This window comes from Ambystoma mexicanum, chromosome 3p (assembly GCF_040938575.1).
Source record: "Ambystoma mexicanum isolate Mex_15411 chromosome 3p, UKY_AmexF1_1, whole genome shotgun sequence".
Lineage (NCBI taxonomy): Eukaryota > Metazoa > Chordata > Amphibia > Caudata > Ambystomatidae > Ambystoma > Ambystoma mexicanum.
The window spans coordinates 671,910,372-671,927,604 of record NC_090925.1 but is presented as its reverse complement, the minus strand read 5'-3'; positions in this window follow the sequence as shown (position 1 = coordinate 671,927,604).

Below are 17,233 nucleotides of genomic sequence, written 5' to 3'. Positions count from 1 at the left end.
AGTCACCTTATGTACATCGGTACTTGGGAGGAAGAAGTAATCCAATCTGGACAGGGAGCCATGTGCTCCCGAGTGGAACGAGTAAGCCTCGGTATCAGGATGAAGATGTCACTACACATCTCGGAGGCCCAGGGCCGATGAAAATTTGGCTAAGTTGGTGGAGGTGTTTGGATTGCGGTCCCTGATGTGAGTGCGATCCTTACTGTTACACATAACATCATTAAAATCGCCCCCAAGACCCACATATTGAGTTGGTGTTTTGCCATGAGGATAACCAGGTCCTCTAATAGTTCCGACCCCAACTCGGTGGAGAATGCACTGATGCAATGGCCAATGTTTCTTCCCCTAGCTTTCCTGTGGCCACCACAGAGCGACCTCTGGGATCCTGCTCTACTGTCAGTGGCACAAATGGAAGGCGTTTGTGTATCAGTATGTGTGTCCCTCTGGATCCCATAGTGTATCCCACATGTAATGCCACTCGGTAATTGGTTCTACGAAAGAGGGTGAAGTTAGCTCCAGCTAAGTGTGTTTTGTTAATCAGGGCAATGTCTGGGGAGTGTCTGTTCAAGAATTGCATCACAAGAAGTCACTTGATTCCAGAGCCCAGCCCGTTCACGTTCCACGTGATCAGTTTTAGAGATTTTGGTCACTCAGGAGATAGTGCATGAGTCAACATGGGTGCCATTTATAGTTTGTAGGGTCGGATTCACAGGTTTTGTGGAATCGTCTTATAGGGGTGTTATGCAGGGGTTGGTCACAGAGGGAGTGTGCTGCCATCTGGGGGTGACATATGACGGCGTGTGCTAGTTGGTATGATTCATTAGCCTTGTTAATGCATAGTAACTTTAGATCAATATAAAAACAACCTAAACTGTCCCTTCCCCCACCCTATACTCCACCCCAACACGAAGTACCTTTCGCCCAAACATAGTTGCAACCTAATTTACAAATACAGGTATACAACAAGTAGTGATAATTATCTTGGGGGGTCCGTACTTACCGGGGACGCCAGATATGTTGTAGTCACAACCCTCAGCTGCATTGTCAGGTTAATCGAGTGGCAACATTTTGGTTCCATGTTCTTGCGAGCATCATTTTGCGTGAGCAAGTCCATGTTACTTATCAGTCATTGCCTTCATTTAGTGGTGCACCTATCTCACATTGTGGGTGCTCCGGTGGCGCTCTCTTTGGTCTCGGCCTGTTTCTGCCAGTATCTTGTCTCCGATGCGGTCTCCAGTTGCCCTGCAGGTTCGTTTCGGCCCAGTTCCATGCAACCTTGGGATCCGAAAGGTGCACACTCGCACCATGATGGTAGATTTTCAATCGTGTAGGAAGCATGAGCCCGTATTTTATATTAAGGACTTGAAGATGTTTCTTAAGTGGGTCAGAAGACAGTCTCGCCTTCTGAACCTCCCTGGTGAAATTTTGGAGCCATTATATGTTATTGCGCCCTTGGTTCTGGCCATTTGCAAATGGCGTCTCGACCCCTATAGTTCAGGAGGTTTGCTATCACCGTGCGTGGAGGAGCACCAAGGATCTGCCCGCCTGTTGGTATGCGGTGAGCACGTTCGAATGAAAAGAATTTCGATAGCAGCTTGGGAGCGAATAGGTCTGCAAGCCACTGCTCTAAGAACAGTTCCATGTTTGGGCCTTCAGCTTTCTCTGGTATACCAAGAATGCGGATGTTGTTCCGTCTCGCTCTGCCTTCTCCCTCTTCTGCTCTCTCCTCTAGTGCTTTGAGACGTGTCAACACAGTCATTTGGTGGCCTACAGACCTCAAGCCATCCTCTGTTTCTGATATGCGGCCCTCGGCCTCACCTGTTCGGGCCGTTAATTTTTGCAGGTCATGGCGCAGAAGGGACACCTCTGTGCTTATGCCATCCATTTTCTTCTCCATGGAGGTTCTTGAGCTGGCGATAGCGTTCATGACATCCTTAATAGATAAGCCATCATCCTCCATTGCCATTGTGTCACTAGATTTGGTCTGATCCTGTACGGGGGCTTGGGCAGTGGTAGTATACTTTTCCATTTTGCTCTGTGTCGTCGTATTTTTGGCTCTGTCTTTCCCCATGTTAATTAAATGAGTGTCGGAATGCAGTAGCCTTCAAGTATATTAGTCTTTATTCACACAATCGTTTAGATCTGTGGGGTGCTCTGCTCCGGGTACGACAAAGCAATGGGGCACCTTCAAACTGTAGCAGCTTGTTTCTGGAATCTGTGGGGGCGTAGTCAGGTGGTTCGCTAGGAGCCCTCAGTACGCCTTATCAGATATATTACTTGCCGTTTACTGCCAGTCGGTCTTGCCCATGTGCATTGGTCTTCTGTATCTTAGAGGCGATAGAACCACAGGTCTTGGGCTCTATCCCGTCTGGGAGGCATTATTGTGTAGTTGAGAACCCTCCCCCCTCTTCTTTCAGTTGCTTTTGTGTGTTTTGTACACTATCTACATCTGAGAGGCCTTCAACCGATTGTCTACACTTTCATGGCCTTATGTTGGTCGTTCCGGAGTCTGATTCAGTTGATTCCCAAAAGTTCTAAGTGGAACTCATTCGCATCACCTGCTGTTCAGGCGGGTATCCCAAGTTCACACAATCTAGGATGAAGGCTGCTATCACCTCGCAGCTTCGGGGCAGAGTCGGGTAATATTCCAGCTGTTTCTTTTCGCTGGTGGGGTTCTCAGCCTGGAGCTCCGCAGCCTAGATGTGCATGTCGGCGCCTGGACAGCTAATGCAACCCTAGCGAGATCCCCTCCTAATCACAGACCGCGTTCTTCATTGGGTTGGGCCCACAGGTCATCACAGGCTCGCAAATCTCATTCCCTCCTGTGTGTTGTGGTGGCCCGTAGAAGTGTTGACGGGGTATCGCTGGGTATGTTTTAGGTTTGCCACACCATCACTGCAGTGGGGGCTTGGTGTGTCACATTAACAGCGTGTGATTCCTATTTGCCCCAGAGCAGTTATGCTCATGTTGGGAGCGGCCCCGGCCGCCTGTGGTACGCAGTCTACAGTTCGCTTACTGAGTCCCTGTGTGAGCGGTTGTATCCTGGGGTATTCTCAGTTTGACATGTCAGTGTCAGGTAGCCTGGTGCCACCCAACGTCCCCAATCAGGGGATCCACTCCCCACCATGGGCGCCGCACACGTTGTTGTCCCTGAGAAGGGCCTCCTCACCTTCTCACTGCCCAGGTCTCCACCGGCCCTCCCGCGTTCCGTCTCTCCGACGGCTGGCTGCGTCTGAGCTCTGCCAATGTCTGGAGCCTTGTCCAGCAGCAATCAGGGGACCGTCAGCAGCGGGGCGTGCACACCACCCCCCAGGGGGCCAGAGACAGCATGGGCACCCTCCGACACTTGTGTAGTGCGGCGATGGAAGCCGCCTCTGCGGGGCGTCCTAGACAGTGCAGCTGACGCTGCGATGCGTGTCTCCTAGTCAGCGTGCAGTCCTGGTGGCCATCTTGCTCAAGGTACGCAGTAGGTTGCCTTTTCTTCCTTCGCTTGTAGCTCCGGAGCGATGCACCGATTCTCGTTCACAATGCAGTGTTTTGTTGTATAGAAGTTCTGCCACCCGTTGGTGTCGTTTTTGGGAGGTTGTGAACATATGGTATCAGAATAATTACAGGATCTTGCTGGTGGCCCGGGAGCGATGGGCAATCACATCCTCATCCTGCGGTCACTGGCGACACCCCCGGGAAGGGATTTTAACAAGGTCCTGGATTCGCTCCTAGATAGGAGTAGTCTCAAGTTCCGTGATTGGAAGAAGAAAGAGAGAGAGGTGCTGGGCCTTCTTATGAAGGACTTCAACCTGTTAGATATTTGGAGGTTGGAACACCTGTCTTGCAGAGTCTATACTTTTCATTCTTGGGCACGTGATGTCTATTGGAGGACTGATAATATTTTGACATCTGGTTTGGTGACACAGCATTGAAATTGCGAATATTTTGATCTCAGATATGCCTCGATAAATATGGAGTTGTGCTTGGATTATACGTTCAAGAGGTCCTGCATGTGGAGGTTATACACAACAGTGTTAGATGATGAGTCATTGAGGGAGGAGTTGGTATGCGAGGCAGAGGAGTTCCTTGAGTCGAAGGTGAATGTAGAGGTGAATGTGGATGTGGATGTGGATACAGTGTTGGAGGCTTTTAATTGCGTCAAGCGGGGGGTTCTGATGAGTCTCTCTGGGGTTAAGCATAAGGAGAAAAAACTTAAGTTGGACGCTTTGATTGCCTTGGTTAACGAGATGGAAAAATAGGTGATGAGATAAACTAATGAGGGAAAGAAAAGGAGACTCCTTAAATTGAAATATGAGTTGAATACATGCCTGAATAGTTGCTATTCAGAACCAAGTGTTGCTATTATGAAGGGGGAGAGAAGCGTAGTAGGTTAGCGGCACACAGTTTGTGGGTGGTTAAGGTGAGCAAGGCCATTTTCACACTTGGGAAGAGTGTTGGGAGGGTTACTTACAACCCCACCGAGATCAATGGTGAGTTTCAAGGCTTTAATGAAAGGCGTTATCAGGAGACTCCATTGGTTGATTCTGAGTCGGTTGATTGGTATTTGAGAGACCTGTCCTTGGAGAATTTATCAGCAGAGGATAGGTCCATGTTGGAGGGGGAGTTGACACTTTAGGATATTATGAAAGCAGAGTACATTCCTATTTTTCGAATGCAACTTTTAAGTGCCTTATTATCTGCCCCGTGCACGGGCAGGGGCAATGCTGGAGAACACCTGTGAGGGTGGCACGTTGAGACTAAACTGGGAGGAATAAATTCAAGCATTGTTGCAGCTGCTCGTTTTTAAAATGTCCCTAAATCTTGAGTATTCTGTGATCAGAGTTAGCAGGATAGCTGCATTATTATTTTCAATTCGAGGGATTTTTGTATTACAAAATATATCAATTGGTCATGAAAATATGTGTGCAGGCAACTTGACTCTTGCAAAAAAGATCCTAAACATCCATTAAGGGAGTCATTTTCGAGAGAATTTTCTGCAAACCCTAATAACATTCCTTCAGCATACCTTCATCTACCACCACAGCCTGCCCACTCCCAGATGCCACTTGCTAAAACCTCAGACAGATGCTCATGAGTACAAAATTGCATAAGGGCATAGCTAACTTTTTCAAAATGTGGTATTCAGATTTATTTTGGGCAGTCACAAGATGGACAATTCTTTTTGACACAAGTATATTCTGGAACAACAGCCCCTCTGTGCTCCATATAACTAAGATTAAACCTGGGTGAAACAGACATAAACCAATGCCTGACCGTTGTTCACTAGTGAAGATTGAAGTTGCTCCAAATCATTATCAGTGGTTCAGGAAAAGTGCTTCGGGTTGTTCACGCTATAAATGTATGAATAGGACATGCATGGTTCTATTTTGGGGTCAATCGGGAGATTTCTAGAGTAGTTCAGGGAGAAGTATAGTATTAAAATATGATTTGTTTGAGGCACAGAAAAATAATGTACAAAGAATTAAGTAGAGGGGCTATTACAACACTGAAACAGGATCTAGCTAAGAGAGAGTTAGAAAAATAAAATAGTAAAGGACACATTTGTTTCAAATACACTGAATCTACGGCATCCCAGTGACAACCTTTCATGACATAAAAGCAGAAGACATTTCATAACAGTGTGAGGAGAAAAATGTCACAGAATTCTTTGAGCAGGAAATTCGATTCCTTTCAGTGGCTAAAAATAAGGGTGCCAGACAAGCACTAGTCGCTTGTCAAATTGCGCATAACACATCCTAAAATACCTATGAGGCATTGGTGACTGTACTAAAAGTGCCATATTTTGCAGAGAAAAACACATATCTCTTGGTATGAAGGAGATGGTTATAGTCAGTATTTGTAACTTAGAGCCATTGTGGCAATATCAAACCCTTGTTGCAGAGCTAAAATATAGTTCATGGCGGGCAGGAGGAGAATAAATCTGTTGTTTGTTAACCTTTTAGTGGCCCTACCGAATACGTGTTGCATAAAAACAATATTGTATTTCTTGCTTGTGAGGAGTAGATTATACTTAGTGTTTGTAAGTGGCTGTGTCTTCTTTTAATGGCCATACCAAATACTACTTGCAGAGGAAAACAATTACATTTCTTGGTTGGTGTAGATTATAATCTGTGGCTTTAATTGATCATGACATCATTTAGTGGTTAGAGCAAATACTAGTTGCCAAGAAAGAAGACAAATACATCTTGGTATTTGTATTTATTTTATTAATCTATTTGGATTTGCGGAGCACTTTCACCAAAGCACTGCACAAACTTAAACAAACACTTACAAAAAGAGATGTAATTACAAAATGACCAACACGATGTGAAACTTCCATTCAAGAATGTGCTTTAAGGCAAGAAGGGAAAGTTGAAAAAAGTATTAAAAGAGCATAACGTGTATAAACTTATTCCAAGGTTTAGAAGCTGATAGTATATACATGTGTGGATATGCAACTGAGCACACGCAGAGCAGAGAGTGATCAATATCCACAGGAGTAGAAGCGAACCGTAGGTACATATACTGATACCAGAGAGGAAATATATAGGGTGGGGAGTCCATGGGTGTATTTAAAAAACAATGCACAGAAAACAAAACTGGAGACAGGTGATAAAAGGAAGCGAAAGAAGAGATATGAGAACTGGGGGAAGTGCTCAAAGCAGACAGAGGGCAGAATTCAAAATAGATGAAGAGGATCAAGATCATAATCAGTAAGACTAATAAGAAGCAGAGAGGAGTAATCAAGATCTGAAAATGGCATGGTAAGTATTAGAGTTTTAGTAGCAGAATAAATGAAAGCAATGGACACATTCTATGAATATTAAAAAGCTGCTAGTGACTGGAATGAGCCACGATATAAATGTGGCGAGAAAAATAAAGAAAATGTTAAAATATAGTAGGCAGTAAGATACGAGATTCAGGGCTCTAAGCGACTGACCTGTCTTGGAGTGGCCAGAACAAATACTGGTCGACTAGTATCAGAGAAAAGTCTTAGGGGCTAATTTTTGAGTCCCCCATAATTTGGCAGTGAGGACATGTTACGTTTACACTGTAACATAAGCGTGTCTGTGCCACCAGATTTTGCTCATTTGCACTGCGGTGTGCAAATGTAAAGGGCAAAAGGCAGCGTATAAGCATGTACGCCACCCTTTGCCCTTAACATTGTCACTCCACAGTGCAAAGTGAATTAAGCATGCTTAGTGAGTGAGCATATCGGACAACGTGTATTGGTAATTGTAAACACCGTTTGTCATGCAAGCATGGCAGACAGCGTTTACAATGGATCCCTAAGGGGCACGCCTTCTTTATGCAATTGAATGTATATGGTGAACCCCCTGAGGATCTCCAGCATTTGCACCGGCATGAAAATCCATGCTGGCGCCAATGCTGCAGTATTTGTATGGTGGAGAGGCAGAGAGGCAAGGGAAAACACAAGTGCATTCTGCCTCTCCTCTCCACCATACAAATGTTTGAAAATGTACTGTAACATTAATGGAAGGAGTACAAGCCTTGCACAAGTCTTTACTACTTTCGTTAACGTTACAGCTCTATTGAACATGAGCCCCTTATAGTTCTTGTAAAATGGAGATTATACTCAACAGGCCTGATTTTAAAAAATGTTTTCAATGCGACTTTCCCATGTTAAAACATTTTTGTAAATCAGGTCCAAATTCTGTAACTGTGTGTGCTGGGATTTGGTGGCCAGACCAAATACTATCTAGAGGGAAAAAGTTCTGTCATTCTTGGTGGCAAAGGGAGACTATATTTAGTGGCTGCAATTGACTACACCACCTTCTAGTGGTCAGACCAAATACTTGTTGCTTGCAAAGTTGTGAATACCAAATCTTACAATACTTTATCTGCAAGAGAGCGCATTCAGTGTCTGTACCTGAGTCAACACATTCCACCTTTTGTGGCTATGTTGAAATGACAATTTTGATGGGCAACCTGACTGGGGCTTGTAAAATGTCCAGGGGGATCGGGAGGCACTTGGAGGAGTTTTTTCCCCACTCACTATGGGGATGAAGGGCAAGAGAGTTACAGATAGGCTATACTGATGAGCCATTCCAAACAAAGAGATAAGTGCAGGATATGGGATGTCCCTGGTCTCCAAAAACACACACCAGGGCCTAATTTGAATGTGATGATTATTTTGAATACTCAAAATATATGCCGTAACACAGATATTTGAAAGAATCCTTCGAATAACAAAAACTTGTGCTGCCTGTCACAGCATGTTACCCTCCAGGAAAAATAAAACACGCAAGTGTCCCTAATGGTGGAGAAGACTATCCCTAGGAGGGAGTGTCGTGCTGCCTATCTAAAAGGGAAACATCAAGTTTCTAACCACCAAATGACATCAGCAGGAGCCCACAGAATAACCTTTTATTTGATTGAGATTCTCTGTAAAAATAAAATATGGAAAGTGTGTTTTTTTTTTCTTTTTCTTTTACATGAAATACGTTACCAGTAAAGGGCAAAATAAATTGTTGGATCAGTTCCGATCTGCGCATATTTCCTTTCAAAGATTTCGTATCACATTAGCTGTGATACAGTAAGGAATGTAAATTTAAAAAGTCAGACAAGTCCTAGAAGAACACACGCACAACATACATGGGGTTAAGAATAGTTTTTTTTCTCTCTTTTTTTAGTCTTTGGAATGACACGAAAGAGGAAAAGGAACCTGGGAAAACATGTGGAAAGTTTTTTTTTTTTTTTTTTTTGTTTTTTTGTTTAGGAAAATCAACAGTTAAAGGGAAACAAGACAAAGAGAACTAATAAACACACATACAGACAAAAGAAGACATAGACCCAAAATCACAAGAATGCAATGCACTGACAAGAAGTCTCACCTAACTCATCCAAAATCAATCAGAACTCCTCAATAATGCAAGTTGTGTATTTCCCTGTAAAGTCCTTTTTGCCTTACAAAAACCCACAAAGGGAGCATGTGAAGCGGTCATAAGACTATTGAACCTCCCAGGTGGAGTTTCACTTTGCCTTTACCAGCTCTTAAGGCACTGGATACATATATTCAATTAGGAAAAAGAACCCATTGTGCTTAATTTAGCAGGTACTTCATCCTAAATGACTTAAATCCTAAATCATGTAAGAGCCTGGTGGAGAAACCAGGTCTGCCACCATTCGGACTTTTCCTTTTAGTCAAGAAGGTCAATCAATGTCCATTGTGTGATATGTTTGTGCATGTGTTATATGTAATAAAGTAAAAACGTCTTGCACATGTGCCACGTTACATAACAATTTTTTCCAGAAAACAAACAGAAGTCTCTTGAGGATAGCTCAGGTGCAACATGCTTGCCTTGGAAGCAAGACAACATGGAGCAACACAGGTTCGATCCTCGTGTCAGCACTTAGAAACCTTTGGGTATTAAGTGCGTTATGAATAAGTAATCATATCACAGACCACATGTACTTTCTGCTATCTTTTGTTCTTGCATATTAAGGAATGCCCTCCCAGTGCTCAATTCGTTTTCGTTTCTTTTCTTTATCAATCAAGCAGTACACATTGTGCAAAACCATTTGCTTACTTGCTTGAATTTCCAGAATGCTTTTTTGTAAGAAGGCCCACTGGAGCTGCGCAATAGAATGTATTTTCAGTTGAATTTATGCATTTGAAACAACCCAGTCTTACATCAGACGCACTGCTGTCAAGAGAGGAGCATTCAGGCTTCAGTCTGCCTTGCAGACATAATGCAATCAGATGTCAATGCAAAAAAAAAAAAAATAAGATGATGGAACAATAATTGGCAACATGAAATGGGGTTAATACAGACTAAGGGCCCGATGCACTGCAAAAATGACTATGCACTGACTTTGCACTGCAAAAATACACTTTGCACAGTTCCATGAATCAGGGTTTGTGTTGGCAGTGCAAAGTCACTTTGAACCATGCAAAAAATGCCATGAATCGGGCCCTAACAGTACAAGGATTATAACTATCATAGATTATGTGCTATTGGGCGAGGGAACCAGAGCCAGTGGATGCAGGGGTGCAATGTCACTGTAGGTCTCTGGAGATCCCGAGGATATGTGTTCCTTCAGAGATATTTGGTAGTCAGTTGGAGCCCATGCATTTTCATTGGGGGGTGCGACTTTGACTTACAAGCGAGTTTTCACATTTTCGCAGGGGTACCACCTTAGCGTACGAGGAAGCCTGCACATTTTTGATATGATATGGCATTTATAACGCGCCCATACACAAGTGTTACAATGGCGGTGCAGCCTCGAATTACGAAGTAGCTCTCGTGTTTTTGCAGGGGTGCCGCACTAGCTTAGGAGGGCGCCCATGTGTTTTCGTTGGGTGTACAGCCTTGACTTACGCGAAAGCGCTTGCGTTTTCGCAGAGGTGTGGCATGCTTTTGAGGGGGCCTGCTCAGTTTCGCAGTGATGCTGGATGGTGACTCAGGGGTAGATGCAGAGGTTTGCGCTCGGCTTGGAGTATGGCTTGGGTTTTGGTTTGCATGGGGGCATGTTGTTGGTGTTCCTCACGCAGCCCCATTCCCTTTGCATGTCTGCTGGAACTGGCGTTTGGATCCATGAACATGCTGAATGCACAGATGTACTTAATTGCACAGTCTCGTGCAGTGTCCTTCTCGGCGCACTGCCCTTGTGGGATTTTTGTGCACATTTTCCATGAATCGGGCCCTAAATCTTACAATACATTTGAGACATGAGAGTGTATTCAGAGTCGCTAACTAAGTCAACAACAATCCTTCTTCTTGTAGCTATGGTGAAGTGAACATTATGATGGGTAACATGCCCAAAGCTTGTAAAATCTCTAGGTGGAGAGGGGGCCATATGGAAGAGTTTCATCCTTACTTACTCTAGGGCAGAAGCGACTGATTGGTCCTACTGGCGAGCCATTAGAAACAAATGTTGAGGTGCTGGAAATTGGATGTTCCTGGGCTCCAATAAAATGCGCAGCAGGGCCCACTTCGAATGGGATGATTCTTTCAAATACTTGAAAGTTACTCTTATCACAATCACACACATTTGAGAATAAATTATTACAATGAACAAATGTGCTACGACAGTCACAGCCTGTTTCTTTCTTGAAGAAAACAAAATTAATGCTTCCCTAATGGTGAAGATTAACCCTAGGGGGCAGTGTTGTGCCGCCTATCTGAAAAGGAAAGAGAGTGTTCTTAACCAACCAATTACTGTTTTTTTACTTTTTCTGCACAGTATCAATTATTGGTTTTAATTTTGCATCAACATCAGAAGGAACCTCGTGATATTGATTGAGATACTCTATACAATGTACATATGGAATACATTTCTTTCTTCTTTTACATGAAATAGATTGCCAATAAAGGGCGACATAAATTGTAGTGTAAGTCCAGATACACACTGATTTTTTTTTTAAAGATTTCGTTTCACGTTACCCCTAGTAAGGAAACCAAATGGAAATAGTCACGAGGCCTAATAGGACAAACACACAACATAAATGGGATTACGAATACGTAATGGAAAGGCAGGGGAGTTGCTAGGTCTGGAAAAGACCCGGGGCTAGGCTAATGTCGGAACTGTTGGGACTGGGGGCTAGCTAGACTTTTGGCTGTAGCTCCTGAGATTCTATCCGGGGCTACAACCAAAAGATCAGGGGCTATAGCCCCCTTAGCCCCCCCTAGCAACGCCCCTGTGGAAAGGGGCTTTCTCTTGTGTTTGCTTTTGGGATGACCCGAAGAGGAACATGAGCTGGGAGCATGAACACGGAAAATATTTTGAAAGTTTTTTTAAATTTTTTTTTAATAGGGAAATCACCTTTTTTAGGAAACATATACAGGGGCCTAAAAAAACACAGACACAGACAAAAGAATAGCGAGCCAAAAAAGCCTGAAAATGTAGTGCATTGACAAGGAAGCTCACCTGACTCAACCAAAATCAACCAGAACTCGGCAGAAATGTAAGTTGTGCATTTCAGTCCTTTGCTGTCTTACAAACCCCACAAAGGGTACGGCTATTGAACCTCGCAGAACATACTGAATCTTGCCAGGAGATTCAGGGGCTCTGTTGAGCTGCCGAACAGAACCCTGACTGCCCCAACTCACAGGACTGCTTCAGGCACCATCTTTGATCGACAGCAAGTCCCGCAAGATACCGCAGGAATAGCAAATACTGAGGAGCGTATTCCTGTTTGAGAGGCAAATAAGGCTGGTGGAGGCTCACTGAGAAAGAGCCTGGTGGCAAAACCAGGTCAGCCACCATTTGGACTTTTACAGGGTATTTCATAGATTTCAGCGCAGAGGCAGAGCATGCGAGCAGCGCAGAGAGGGAGCGTGCGCCAGCGTGCGCCAGCGGTGTGCGCTAAAAAGCATTCTAGCGCACAGCATATTCATGGAATTCCCAAGCCATAATGAGCGCTGGCGCAGAGAGCATCCCGCAGCGCCAGTTACCCCACCAAGAACGCCCCTTGCGCAAGGAAAAGCCATTGAAATCCCAATGCAGTGCAAAGGGCCGCGCTAACCCTGGACCAGCTTACAGGGCCGCTACACTGCAATCGCGCGAGTGGGGAATGCGTATTTCTGGGGTGCGTGGGGAGTTTCACACGCGATAGGCCTTGGGCGAGCGGGGTACGTGTATTTCTGGAGTGTGCGGGAAGTGTCACACGCGATAGTCCTTGGGTGAGCGGGGTACATGTATTTTGGGGTGTGTGCGGGAAGTGTCACACGCGATAGGCCTTGTGCGAGCGGGGTACGTGTATTTTGGGGGGTGTGCGGGGAGTTTCACACGCGATTTCGCTGTCTGAGCGGGGTACGTGTATTCTGTGGGGTGCGCGCGGAGTTTCACATGCGATTTTGCTGTCTGAGCGGGGTACGTGTATCCTGAGGGGTGCGCTGTGAGTTTCACACGTGAATTGGCAGTGTGGGTCCTCCCAGGTGTGCCCTCTAGCCACTCACCAGCCCCTCCAGGCAGCCCACACCACAGGGGACTACCCTGCACCCCTGGTCATGTCCCGTAGGCAGACCATCCACCATGGGCATGCCCCGCAGGAAGCCCAGCCACCCTGGGCATGCCCCCCAGCCATCCCACATGTCACCATGCACTAGTGAGCAGCGATTTATGTCCCTCTGCAGCCCCACCCACCCAGCATTGACGGGCACCTGCCAGCAGGCCCCGACTCATGTCCTCCTGCACCCAAATCCACCCAGCTTTGATGGGCACCTGCCAGCACGCCCCGACTCATGTCCCCCTAGACCCCCACCCACCCAGCATTGATGAGCACTTGCCAGCAGGCCCCGACTCATGTCCCCCTGCACTGCCACCCACCCAGCATTGATGGGCATCTGCCAGCAGGCACCGACTCCTGTCCCCCTGCACCCCCACCACCCAGCATTGACGGGCACCTGCCAGCAGGCACCGGCTCATGTCCCCCTGCACCCGCACCCATCCAGCATTGACGGGCACCTGCCAGCAGGCCCCGACACATGTCGCCCTGCACCCCCACCAATCCAGCATTGACGGGCACCTGCCAGCATGCCCCGATTCATGTCCCCCCCAACATGTCAGAAAGATGCACATTCATGGGCCTCATGTCCACCAAAATCCCACTGCACGCCACCTCAGTCTTGAGACCCAATCAAGTTTCCCATCCACCCCACACTGAAAGGCCTTTTTCATGACGCAAACCAAAAGTCAATTATGTACATCAACACATGTCCATCACACACACACACTGTGTGCCAGTGATTGTGTAAACCCACATTGTGACATGCAGTAAACCAATGAGCGATTACCACACATGGAAGTAGTAAATCAAAATGTATTTTGCACAAAATTAAGGTAATGGAATGAAAACATGAAAAATATGTTAAACAAGAAAATAAATGCATGTCCAAAAATGATAAAAATAATTGAAGTCTCAATCCAAAGTAATCCAAAAGAAAGTTTGTCCAAACTCCCCGTCCACCAAAGCAAATCCAAAGGAAACGTAAATTGTAAAATCCATTGATCCATGGTGATTAAAAAAAAAATGTTTTCATAAATCCACAGTTCAACTATGTACAATGATTCAATCCAGGGTCCAGAGTGGAATCCCGCCCTCCAGGCCCTGTGCATGTGACTTCCACGGCCTCCTCCTCAACCAAACCCCCCACCATCCTGGATGACTCCGTGCCATCTTCCTCCGTAGGCCCCTGTGGGGTCTCAGCTGACCTTACTGCTGCCGAGGAGTCCACCGCCAACCTCTGCCTTTGGACCTACCCCCAACAGCTGCGGCCGCTAATGCGGCACCAGACTCCTCACTCCCTGAAGAGATGTCAACCTGGGAGGGGAGCTGGACCTTGCGTCTCCGGCTGGTGGTGGGATCCCTGCCGCTGTGCTCCACAGCACCATCTCCGCCCTCTTCATCAGTTGACGCTGCAGACAGGGAGAGACAGAACACAGTCATCAGGGCAATGTACAATTGTCTGATACACACATGACAGTTGCAGATGAGTGGCAGTCGCAGACTTCAGACATGGCATCACACACCCCAACACACATGTCATTTTAACTCACACACATGGACAACACAACAGGAATGTTGCACCAGGCAGCACCATCCACACACAAACAATAGCATGAGTAGCCGAAGCTGAGCCTGACGTCACATGCAACACGGGGAGTGCAGAACACATGCACAGATGCCACCAGACATACATGCATCTGTACATCTCCACCACCTGTCGCAGTGATAACATCGCCAGTGATAACATCGCCATCCATGTCACATCTGGCAATCAGCCTCCTACATGTCAGTGTCACATGCCTCCATGGTGTATAACAGTTGCACGCTTATCATATATACACACATGCACATGTACATAGTGCAGATACATGCAGGTGGAACCAGCATCCATGTGTGACACCACAACCATGCCACAGTACATATACATACATTCACAAATGTGTGCACCCACACCTGCATTTGGCCAGCACGCTTACCAACACATACACCATTGATGTGTCTCACACATGAGAGGACTCACATGTGGCAGGTTCACATCTCTGTACATACACATCCATACATGGCCCTACAAAGACATATGTGCAACCTGCACACTCCTGCCACACCTCAACACGCAAAACGTCCAATCAGTACGCATGTACACTTACCGCTCGACTCCAGATGGCACCCCTCATCATCCGGTGCCTGTTGAGGGTCCTGGACCTGAAGTCCTCCCAGCGCTTCCGGACGTGTTTGATGTCGTGGGCTGCCACCTCCTCCACATTGAAGGCAACCACAATGTCCATCCAGATCCTCTTCCGTCCTTCATAGTCGGCCTGCAAACTTCCAAAGTGGGCATCATACTGCCCCAGGACTTACTCCACCAGGATACCAACCCCGCTGGTACCAAATGGTGTTGTGTCTGACATGGCAACCCCCGAGGCAGATGTGGGTGGGCAACTGGGTCCTGGGGCTGGGCTGTGGAGCGATGGTATCCCAGTCGGGAGTCTTCTGTTCCAGCAGGGGTGGTCACAGCAACTTGAACCCTGCAGATGGCTGATGTGCAGGCAACAAAGAGCAGGGCAGGTGTTTTGCAGGCAGGCAGGCAGCAGCAGATGTCAGGTGGGAGCATGCTCGGGGCTCTGGGGGGCAGGAAAATGGCCTTTTGGGCAGGAGCGTGGTCTTCCGTGTGTTGTCGCGTGGCCAGCTTGATGCAGAGTGATTTGGCACGTGAAAAAAACTGCACGTCAGCGTGTAATTCGAGGAAAGGCCCTTAGCGTGTAAGCGCATCTGTGACGTAACGCTCACGGTTATTTCCCTCAACACAGGTGCATAGTGGATCAGCACTTGAAAAAAACACACGTTCGTTTTGAATGCGTGCAATCCGAGGAAAGGGTCTAAGCGCATAAGTGACGTGATGCGTGCAGGTGTCAACCTCAGCACAGGTAAAAGGTGAGCATGGCCAGCAGTTTGCTGGGGCTGGGCTGTGGAGCGATGGTATCCCAGTCGGGAGTCTTCTGTTCCAGCAGGGGTGGTCACAGCAACTTGAACCCTGCAGATGGCTGATGTGCAGGCAACAAAGAGCAGGGCAGGTGTTTTGCAGGCAGGCAGGCAGCAGCAGATGTCAGGTGGGAGCATGCTCGGGGCTCTGGGGGGCAGGAAAATGGCCTTTTGGGCAGGAGCGTGGTCTTCCGTGTGTTGTCGCGTGGCCAGCTTGATGCAGAGTGATTTGGCACGTGAAAAAAACTGCACGTCAGCGTGTAATTCGAGGAAAGGCCCTTAGCGTGTAAGCGCATCTGTGACGTAACGCTCACGGTTATTTCCCTCAACACAGGTGCATAGTGGATCAGCACTTGAAAAAAACACACGTTCGTTTTGAATGCGTGCAATCCGAGGAAAGGGTCTAAGCGCATAAGTGACGTGATGCGTGCAGGTGTCACCCTCAGCACAGGTAAAAGGTGAGCATGGCCAGCAGTTTGCTGTATGTGCCTTTCGTGCAGACCGACGTGTGTGTTGCTACTTTGTGTTGTTTCGTGCGCCATCACAACTTCACTGCGGATAAAGGACGTATCTCTTCTTTTGGCGGGGGTATTGGCTACGTGTGTTTTTCTTCATCACGCTAGTCTGATGGTGAGTTGCGTACACTATTTTTCCCACTGCGGGTGCCTCTGTGAATCGCGTACCCATTTTCGAGGTCATAGTAGCCTGCATATCCAACGCGTACACGTTTTCCGTCTTCCTGGGTGCCACCGCGTACTGCGGGAGGTTAATTCCATGCACGCAGGTTGCAGGGGTTGCGTGCACAGTTTTACTGCAGTTTTTGGGTGCCTGAGCGTTGCGTGACCCGTCACTTAATCAACGGGGTCACATACAGCCTTGCAGGTGCTGTTAACATCTTGCATCCCACCCCTTCACCCCAATTGCCCAGGACAAATGTCGTCTATTCCTCCCATTGGCACTTCTCCATCTGTGCCGGCACTACTCCATCTGTGCCATGGCTGAGAGGCCACCAAAGGTGAGGGGCACCTCAGCTGGGCGTACTCCTCATGGTGAGCATGGTCACGGACGTGGCCGGGGTGACCAGGGAGCAGCGGGACTCAATGGTATCAAGGGTGGCCGCAGAGGGGGAAGAGGTAGGGGTGCGCCACTTCAGCACAATGTTGTGCCATGTGTTGGTGCAGTCATGCCACCACCCCCTGTGGTTCTGGGAGATGCAGCTTCTGCATCTGGCACTGGCGCTACAGGCCCAACGGTAGTGGTAGCTGCAGGTGCAGCTGTGGACACCACCACCCA